Source organism: Aulonocara stuartgranti (assembly GCF_965226115.1).
Source record: "Aulonocara stuartgranti genome assembly, chromosome: 7".
Lineage (NCBI taxonomy): Eukaryota > Metazoa > Chordata > Actinopteri > Cichliformes > Cichlidae > Aulonocara > Aulonocara stuartgranti.
Genome location: NC_138945.1, coordinates 62,883,645 through 62,892,818, shown reverse-complemented (window position 1 = coordinate 62,892,818; position 9,174 = coordinate 62,883,645). Strand labels below are relative to the sequence as shown.

At 38.0% G+C, this 9,174-nt stretch overlaps 1 protein-coding gene across 1 annotated transcript in view; it reads left to right on the top strand.

Moving 5' to 3' along the window:
* Positions 1–2,257: 2,257 nt before the first annotated feature.
* LOC309711600 (uncharacterized protein) overlaps positions 2,258–9,174 on the top strand; it is a gene marked incomplete at its 3' end in the record, with an annotated part of 31,251 nt that continues 24,334 nt past the window's right edge. Inside the window, exon 1 of the mRNA XM_082542006.1 lies at positions 2,258–2,804. The remainder of the gene's footprint in view (positions 2,805–9,174) is intronic.

Genomic DNA, 9,174 nt, shown 5'->3' with positions numbered 1-9,174 from the left:
CAGCGTAAAGATGCAGAAAAACTCCAGCTTTGTGTCTTTTTCCATTCTACCTGAAATCTGGGACAAACTGTGTTCCTTTTCACCTCAATACGAAACGCGTAATATTTTCTCTGAATACGAGACGATTCCGTTTTTTACGGGACGGTTGGCAACTCAAATAATTAACCTTATGAACAAAATAAAGTTCAACATCAGTAACATAGCACCCACCCAGCTGTATAGAAACTCCGTCATGCTAGCTAGCACGCAGTACAAAAAAGTCAGCATAACGAAAATAAACTGCACCTAAACTTGGTTCATATCTGACCCAGATGGACTGCAGGTCATAACTTCTTACCTGAAGTTCAGTTCACCTGACACTCGGACCAGCGGCCGCTTCGGGTCTCTCCTCTTGCCCCCCTTTTCCTTCATCCACCTGCTGGCATCCACCACTTGCTAATGTTACTGAATCTGTGGAAGCTCCGCAATAGCCACCACATGAAGTAACGAATAACGAGCCTATTTAAATCCCAGTAACGAGTAACGCGTTCCCGGTTTTGGCATAATAACTAGTTACCGTGCTCGTTACCACAATAATAACGTAGTTACTGTAACGCGTTACTTAATAATGCGTTAGTCCCAACACTGTTGTTCAATAATAAAATTATTCCTCAAAAATACAACTTGCCTAATAATTCTGCACTCCCTGTATATATATATAAAATACCCAGCACGCCGCTGCAGGCGGTTTATCCTTCAAGCTCGGGTCCTCTACCAGAGGCCTGGGAGCTTGAGGGTACTGCGCAATATCTTAGCTGTTCCCAGGACTGCGCTCTTCTGGACAGAGATCTCCGATGTTGTTCCCGGGATCTGCTGGAGCCACTCGCCTAGCTTGGAAGTCACCGCACCTAGTGCTCTGATTACCATGGGGACCACCGTTACCTTCACCCTCCACATCCTCTCGAGCTCTTCTCTGAGCCCTTGGTATTTCTCCAGCTTCTCGTGTTCCTTCTTCCTGATATTGCTGTCATTCGGAATCGTCTTCTTCTGTTTGTCTACCACCACTATGTCCGGTTGGTTAGCCACCACCATTTTGTCCGTCTGTATCTGGAAGTCCCACAGGATCTTAGCTCGGTCATTCTCCACCACCCTTGGGGGCATTTCCCATTTTGACCTCGGGACTTCCAGGTTATACTCGGCACAGATGTTCCTGTACACTATGCCAGCCACTTGGTTATGGCGTTCCATGTATGCCTTGCCTGCTAGCATCTTGCACCCTGCTGTTATGTGCTGGATTGCACCTGGGGTCTTGCCTGGTGTGATAGACCCCAGCCTCTATGGATCTTGTACTCAGAGCTTGTTCTTGTGCTGCCATGATTAGTGCCTCTGTGCTGTCTTTCAGTCCAGCTTTGTCCAGCCACCTCCTCTATCTGCTGGTGGTACATACCGTGCAGGGGCCTGTCCTTCCATGATGGTTCCTCGTCTCCCTCCTCTTTCTTGGGTTTCTGCTGCCTGAGGTATTCACTGAGCACTCGGTCAGTTGGGGCCATCTTATATATATATAACACCCAGCACGCCCCTGCGGGCGGTTTATCCTTCAAGCTCGGGTCCTCTACCAGAGGCCTGGGAGCTTGAGGGTCCTGCGCAGTATCTTAGCTGTTCCCAGGACTGCGCTCTTCTGGACAGAGATCTCCGATGTTGTTCCCGGGATCTGCTGGAGCCACTCGCCTAGCTTGGGAGTCACCGCACCTAGTGCTCCGATTACCACGGGGACCACCGTTACCTTCACCCTCCACATCCTCTCGAGCTCTTCTCTGAGCCCTTGGTATTTCTCCAGCTTCTCGTGTTCCTTCTTCCTGATATTGCTGTCATTCGGAACCGCTACATCGATCACTACGGCCGTCTTCTTCTGTTTGTCTACCACCACTATGTCCGGTTGGTTAGCCACCACCATTTTGTCCGTCTGTATCTGGAAGTCCCACAGGATCTTAGCTCGGTCATTCTCCACCACCCTTGGGGGCATCTCCCATTTTGACCTCGGGACTTCTAGGTTATACTCGGCACAGATGTTCCTGTACACTGACCTATATATGTATATATATATATATATATATATATATATATATATATTAGTGCTGTCAAAATTATCGCGTTAATTGTTAAGATCAACGCGAAATGTTTAATGCATTAAAAAAATTTAACGCTGATTTTGTTTTTTTATTAATTTCCTGTAATCTAAGACCTTTAAATTCATGAGCACCTCTGGAGGAGGGGGGCAACAGTGTGCTATGCTGGCGTTTGGCCTGACAGAAATGATTAGAAGAAGAAGAAGAAGTGACACCATGCTACTATCTAGCTAACACTAGCTAACACACGCAAGCATGGACGAGGGCGGACTTTTGGGTGGAAAGTTTCTCTTTAAGAAGTTGCCTGATGGCTTGTTGGACAAAACGAGAGTAAGATGCACAATTTGCAACGCTGAATTCAAGTACCACAGAAGCAGTTCATCACTGGCGTATCACCTGAGAGCAAAACACCCAACTGAATCCACCTCTACGGGACCTCGCCAGTCTACGCTTCAGGAGTATGGTGCTTGTGGACGAATAACAAAAAATGTGAGAGAAAAGGTAACCAATTCCTTGGTTGTTTGGATAGCTAAAAACTGCCGACCAGTTAGCATAGTAGAAGATGATGGACTGAGAGAAGTCATTCGTGCTGCATCAGGAGATGAGTGTTACAATCTGCCCTCGAGAGGAACCATTGTGTCGAGACTGCACACTTTGTATGGGGACCAGAGGGCTCAGCAGTCCAGCAAGCTTGTGCAAGTAAGGAATGTCGCTCTCACCGGAGACCACTGGACTTCGGTGAACAACGATAATTACTTAAAATATAAAGAATAAAAAAATGTAATTGGAGCCAGGCTATTAATAAAGTAATTGAGATTAATCGCAATTAATAACAGAAAATTGTGAGATTAGTTAGTTAATTTTTTTTAATCTATTGACAGCACTAATATATATATATATATATATATATATATATATATATATATATATATATATATGAATGAGAGAGAGCTATACACTGATTTGTGTACATGGCCCAGTAACTGTAACTTCATTAACACACAGGTAGGTCAGGCTCTGACAGTAAACAGTGTCTTGTGCTCTTCTACACATTGTCCATGTCAGCTGTTACACACAGATTTAAGGTTGACAGTGGAATACTTGCATTAAGCACCTCTCTGGATAAATCCAAAGCCTTAGTAATTTCTAACTCGTGTAAGAAATTACCTTTACATGAAGTAAGCATTGAGTCTCTTTCAGTTGGCTTTCATTGATCTGAACCACTTTGCTGTTTCCACAGAGAAACTCTGTAACACCAGTACTTACAGTGTGTTATTTTGGTTAGTATACCAGACACCCTCATTAGGTCTGCTCGTTTTTGACCTGCTAATGTGAAAATTTGCACAATGCCTTGTATTACAAACATTTATTTATCACCTTGATTTTTTAAACATTTTTTTATGTAGTGATAACTTTGTAGACATGAAACTCTAACTGTAGTCTTGCTTTAATTAATCAGTCATTCTAAACATGATTTGCCTGACTTAAATACTGAAACAGTAAAATGAACAAAATATTGTTTGGTGTGTGGGTATACCTAAGAAGATTAACTGGCATTACGTAAATCCTTGTTAAGAAACAAAATGTATAATATCTTGTGTTTTTGAACAAATGCAAATTAACTGATTTTGTGTGTATGTGTGTGATAACCTATATATAGGTTAGGCCTGTGTTTTCTTTGCATGAAGGGTTAATTTACCCAGCATTTAACTTTATATGAAGAACTGATATCTGCAGAATTATGACAGGCTAACAGCCGAACAATTAAAACCTGCATTTGCACTATAGAGTATCTAAGTTAAAAGTAAGCCTGCTTTGCAAAGAGAAATATGTTTTGACAGGATTTACATCATGTCCTGTATATTTTCTTGATAGGCTGCAGAACTATATTGCTAAAAATAACAGCGAGCCTGCAGAGTATTAGTGAGCAAAATAAGGAAAATTCACAGTGAAGTGACTCCAGAGACGTCTGCTATCAGAAAACATAAGCAATCCCAGGTATTGTTTTGGCTGATCTTTGAAGACCATCTCATATTCATGACACATAACCCAAAAATACCTGCAGGCAGTCCTACACTGTCCAAACTGTCAATCTTTTCCTAAAGGCATCTCAGTTTGTACTATTTAGTCATATACTACTTATAACTATGCACCAATCTCTGTTCCATTCATGCATTGCATTGTCTGTCACTGTAAAGTGCTTCTGAGAAATATTTTTAAAAGGTGGTTGCATAAAGTTATTTGAGTGTCATTGTACAATTTTAGTTATTTTTGGCACTGTTTTGTTCTACAGTAATGCCATATGCAGCATTTTCTGCCCCCATTTCTTTTACCGGAACATATAAAGAAACAATTAATGGTATACCAATAACCTGAAGCACAGTCTGTCTATAGAATAATTAGTTATTATGCACAGACCATATAAAATCTTGTATAGTAATAATATTATAACTGACTAAAGTGCAGATTCACCTACAGATTATAACTTTTAATAGTTTCAGTAGTTCCCTGAATCTTGAAAATATAAATATCTATGAAAGTCTTCAAGCCAAATTGTCATATTTAAATGTATTTTTACTTGTATAATATTGGAAAATAGCTTATTTTAAAATGTTAGAGGACACTGTACTAACAGGCCATCTGGATCTCAGACTCTTTCTGGCTTTGGGATCTGAAAAGGAGCATGTAATAGTCAGAAGCTGCATCCTGTAAGGAAGTGAGGCACTTCAGCAGTCTGCATCACACTCCACGGTAGCAATATTGTCTCAGCAGGATTTTAAGTGTTTCCATTAAACATGAGGATTTGTTCCTTTTGACCTAAATATGAATCACCAGTAAGTCTTGATTCACTGACTGAGTATTGTATTACAAGGTAAGTTAACATTTGAACTGCCCACACAGCAACTGTCACTCTATGGTTTTCCATCAGCTGCACAGTGATAACAGGATGTTGGCATTTATAAACCACTAAAGCTGATTAATCTCAAGCCTGACAGTAAATATGCTAGCGTTTTGAGTCATACACACAGAGGAGAGAAAAAACTTGGCCCATGAAAACATTACTAAATGGCTCAAGTATATTTTTAAATGATTCTGCTATACCCAAAGCATTTGCAAATGGCCAGTGGCTGTCAGAGCTATGGAAAAAGCAGCTGAGTACAGGTATATGGTATATTTCATTAGACATGGAGCCTTAGGGGAGCTGACTACACTGTATGTTTGCCACAGAGGATTGATGACTACTTTTTATGAACGTAAATAAATAAATAATGGCTGTAATCCCAGAGATATGATGACCATAATGTGTGCTTCAATAAAAAGCTGCGGACTGAGGCTTCTGATAGAAGTTTAATTCACCGTGGAATATGTCTTATTTATTTATTTTTTTATATAATCGTACCATTTATTCATGTACCACTGCAAACATGTGGCTAAAAGATTGAATTCTTTTTGACTACAAAGCTCAGTGGGTTATCAGGTTTACTGCCAACTATTAAAGTACCCTCTGCTTTTAAACCTGAAAAGATGACTAAATGTTTTATGGGAGAAATGGGTGCTTGGCAAAACTTCAAACGAAGAGCACACAGGCTCTTTAAGCATACTTTTTCCTAACACCTCATTTCTGTACATTACAGCAAAGTAGCAAAAGGATTTAAAAGAAGGAGGACGTGTTAGTGGTGTTGTTTTGCAACAATATACTGAAGTGAGCAGCTGAAATAGGGACCCCTATATGTGTTACTATGCATTGTCTAGAGTGGTTTTTGTGCAAATTAACTGAGAATTTAATGTAAAAACAACCTTGTACAAAGCTCCAGAATTACATTTAGCAGACTTATTTTATTATATGTCAGTCAATGATGCATTTTTTAATGTCCTGAACAACAATATGTATGTACTTTACATTAGGATAGCTCATAAATAGTGTGTTTTCATTTACTTATTCATTGGTGAATGTCCAATAGAAAAAGAAAGAATAAATAAATCTATAAGCTAAAGGGATTCAGTATATAATGTTTTGATATATATTCAACATATAATTAAGCTCTTAAAATTAATTTTATGGCCAAGATGCAAACTATTCACATGCAGTTTAAATGAACCTGACACACCAGATGGTTTGTTACACAGAACCATCTGGGAAGTCGTCCTTGTAAACTATTTGGAAAAGGACTTCCACTTTCAAAAACTACTTGGAAGGTGATTTGATGAACCATCTGTCCATCACCTTTCACCAGTCAGACCAGTGAAGCATAGGAAAGAGAGACCTCCAAAGAAGAGAAACAAGCCATAGTTTAAAGAACTTTAAATATAGCAAGCAGTCAGTGATTCTAGTTCTGATCATTGTAAGGAAAATTTGCTTATTTTTACAAGATGTTTGGCACTATATTGGATGAACATCTTCTCCCTGTCACAAAGCAAACCTGCCTGTAGCTGTGATCTGGCCAGTATAGTGTCCCATAGGACATTGATTGGTTGAAACCCACTGTGTTTTGGCCCAGAAGACCATGGCAAGATTCATTTTCCTTCTGTAACAGTGACGTTGCAAATCCTGTGAGAGTTCAGCTGCAGAACTCAGATTTCATGTAGATCAGAGTAGATTTAATTCAAATTTCATATTTGATTCTGGAAAGCTGAAAAATGTTCAACACTGTTGATACAACATAATACTAGAATCAAAATCTGAATATTTTATTAATCCCAGTTGAAATTATTTAACCACTTTTGAATTTCTGACAAATAGCAACTCATGTTTTGTGTTCAGGATCTAAATGCAAGAAACTTCCATATACTCTTTACCTGGAGCTGGTATTTACAATAGTGCAAATAGTGAGTCAATTTGGGTGTGTGTTCTTAAGGTTTTCATTGCTATTTGTCAAAAGGGCTAAATCAAATTCATTACAAGCCTATGTGTAATCACTCCACATTTTTACTGTACAGTGGGGTTAATAAGGCAGTGGAAGGACAACATATTTTATGCTATTTATTGATTTCCCAGTTGTTTTACTTTAATTTAAATCCTTACTTTTTTTTATACACATACAGGTAATGTGTGAATAGATAATATAATATCTATATATTACATGATATAATGGAGGTAAGAGGTGTCCCAATATCTTATGTCATTATGTTGACATAAAGTCTCCTTGAGGCTATTGTTGTTGTAATTTGGCGCTGTATAAATAAAATAGAAAACTGAACTGTATGTGGAAGAGCTTATACCCTAAACTCTTACTGCACTAATTGTATCACAAATCAACAGGATAGTGACACTTCACAACACGCATCCTGGTTTTCAAGTGGAATTAAAGGCTTTAGTGGAGTTTTCAATAAAACTCCACTTAAGTTCCAAACTGTGCTAAATTGGTTTTAAGTAGCACTTCTGATAACCCACGCCATTTTGAAGTGCAAGGGCTCTTTGCAATATCTGCTTTCTTCCTACATTTTTTCCTTCATCTCTTGTTTTTCATTTAAATGTTATAGTCTATAAGCATGCCAAAATCATCCTTCACCATTAAAATATTATGGTTTCTTACTGGCTTATGGAATTAGACTGTTTTGTCTTGCAAATATTAACGAGGCTCCCAAAGGCTCGTATGTGTTCCCTCCCTTGGCTCTGTTAACTATCACATTGCATCAGTAATCACAGCATACTTTTGTATCATATTAGGAGCCTTAAAATATTCATTTATTTTTTTAAATATTTTAGTGTATAAAATGCTCTATTTGTCTTGTCAAAAACTTGTAGTTCACACCAGTTTTTTAAAAAAGGAGAATTTTAATTGCAGCAGTGAAGCGATTAAATAGTGGAACTGAGTGGCTACATTATGAAGCCGAAACAAGAAGAACAAAGACAATGACAGGGAGATTTTATTACCAATACCTCACTCTGGAATGATAAGGCACATATCTTGCCACAGCAGCGCTTCTCTGAGAAATGAAAAAAAAATTTTCAGTTTTAAATTCTCAGGAGCAAACATTGTATTTTGGTTTAATCTCTCTCTATGACTGTTAAAAGTCAGTTGAAAGTAGATTTAACTAAAGGTTTATCCATTTGGGGATCCAAGCAGTGACGCTGCAGAAAACACTTTTTCTAAATGTTCCAATTCTTCTTCACACTGGTATAATTTTGTATAATTTTTATAAGTCTTTAAGCAGGAAAAAGCAGTCTAGTTGGAAACATGACTTCATGATACAAATTCTCCCCAACACTTCAACAACTACTTTTATTCTAATGAGTTTGTGTTCTCACATCCTTAGTTTTCTTCAGATGTTATTTAATACAGGGTGATGCTAAGTTTTAATTACTTTCCCATTTACAGAGTAATATGCAGGCTATGCTTTAGAGCATGTCTAAACATGTTTGATAAAACTATGAAGGGGCAAACCAAAAAGGTCAGTTTGACATTTAATTACAGGATTTGACATCAGTAATACCAATAAACTCTTGATGACATATCAGCCTAAAATGAAAGTGAATTTAGGTTTTTGTTTTGACATTTTTGGTTTCACTTCTGCAGGAAAAATGCATAATTTTGTCATCTGTGGATCTGCAGTAATATTAAGCGTATCCTTGTAATTATCATTTTCTCTTTCATCAAACATTTGTTCCATCTTCAACAAAAATGTTAATATAATATAAACCATGAAAACAATGTGGGTTTTTTTCTGAATTCAGTGGTCGTTTAAGCTGAAAATAATGAAAACACCAGATTTGCATTATTAATATCATAACCTCAACTTTTTAAAGGCTTTGTCAAAAAATAATGTTACTGATTATAACAAATGTTAATAGTGTACATGGTTCCTAATCCTTGTTCTTATACTTTTTGTGCAGTTCTCACCAGATATGAATCTTCTGTGACTAGGTATATCATTATTATACTTGTTAAAGCACTCTGTGAGCCCTAGCAGATGGACCATGGAGGAAACACATCCGATAAGAAATCCTCATCATGCAAAGGTGACTCAGAATCTGCAGTGAGTCTGACATCGCTGCTGAAGCTGAATAGCAGAGAGGTATAAAGGTAAAATTTGAGTTGAAAAAGCAGCAAAGGGGATTGTTTCTAAA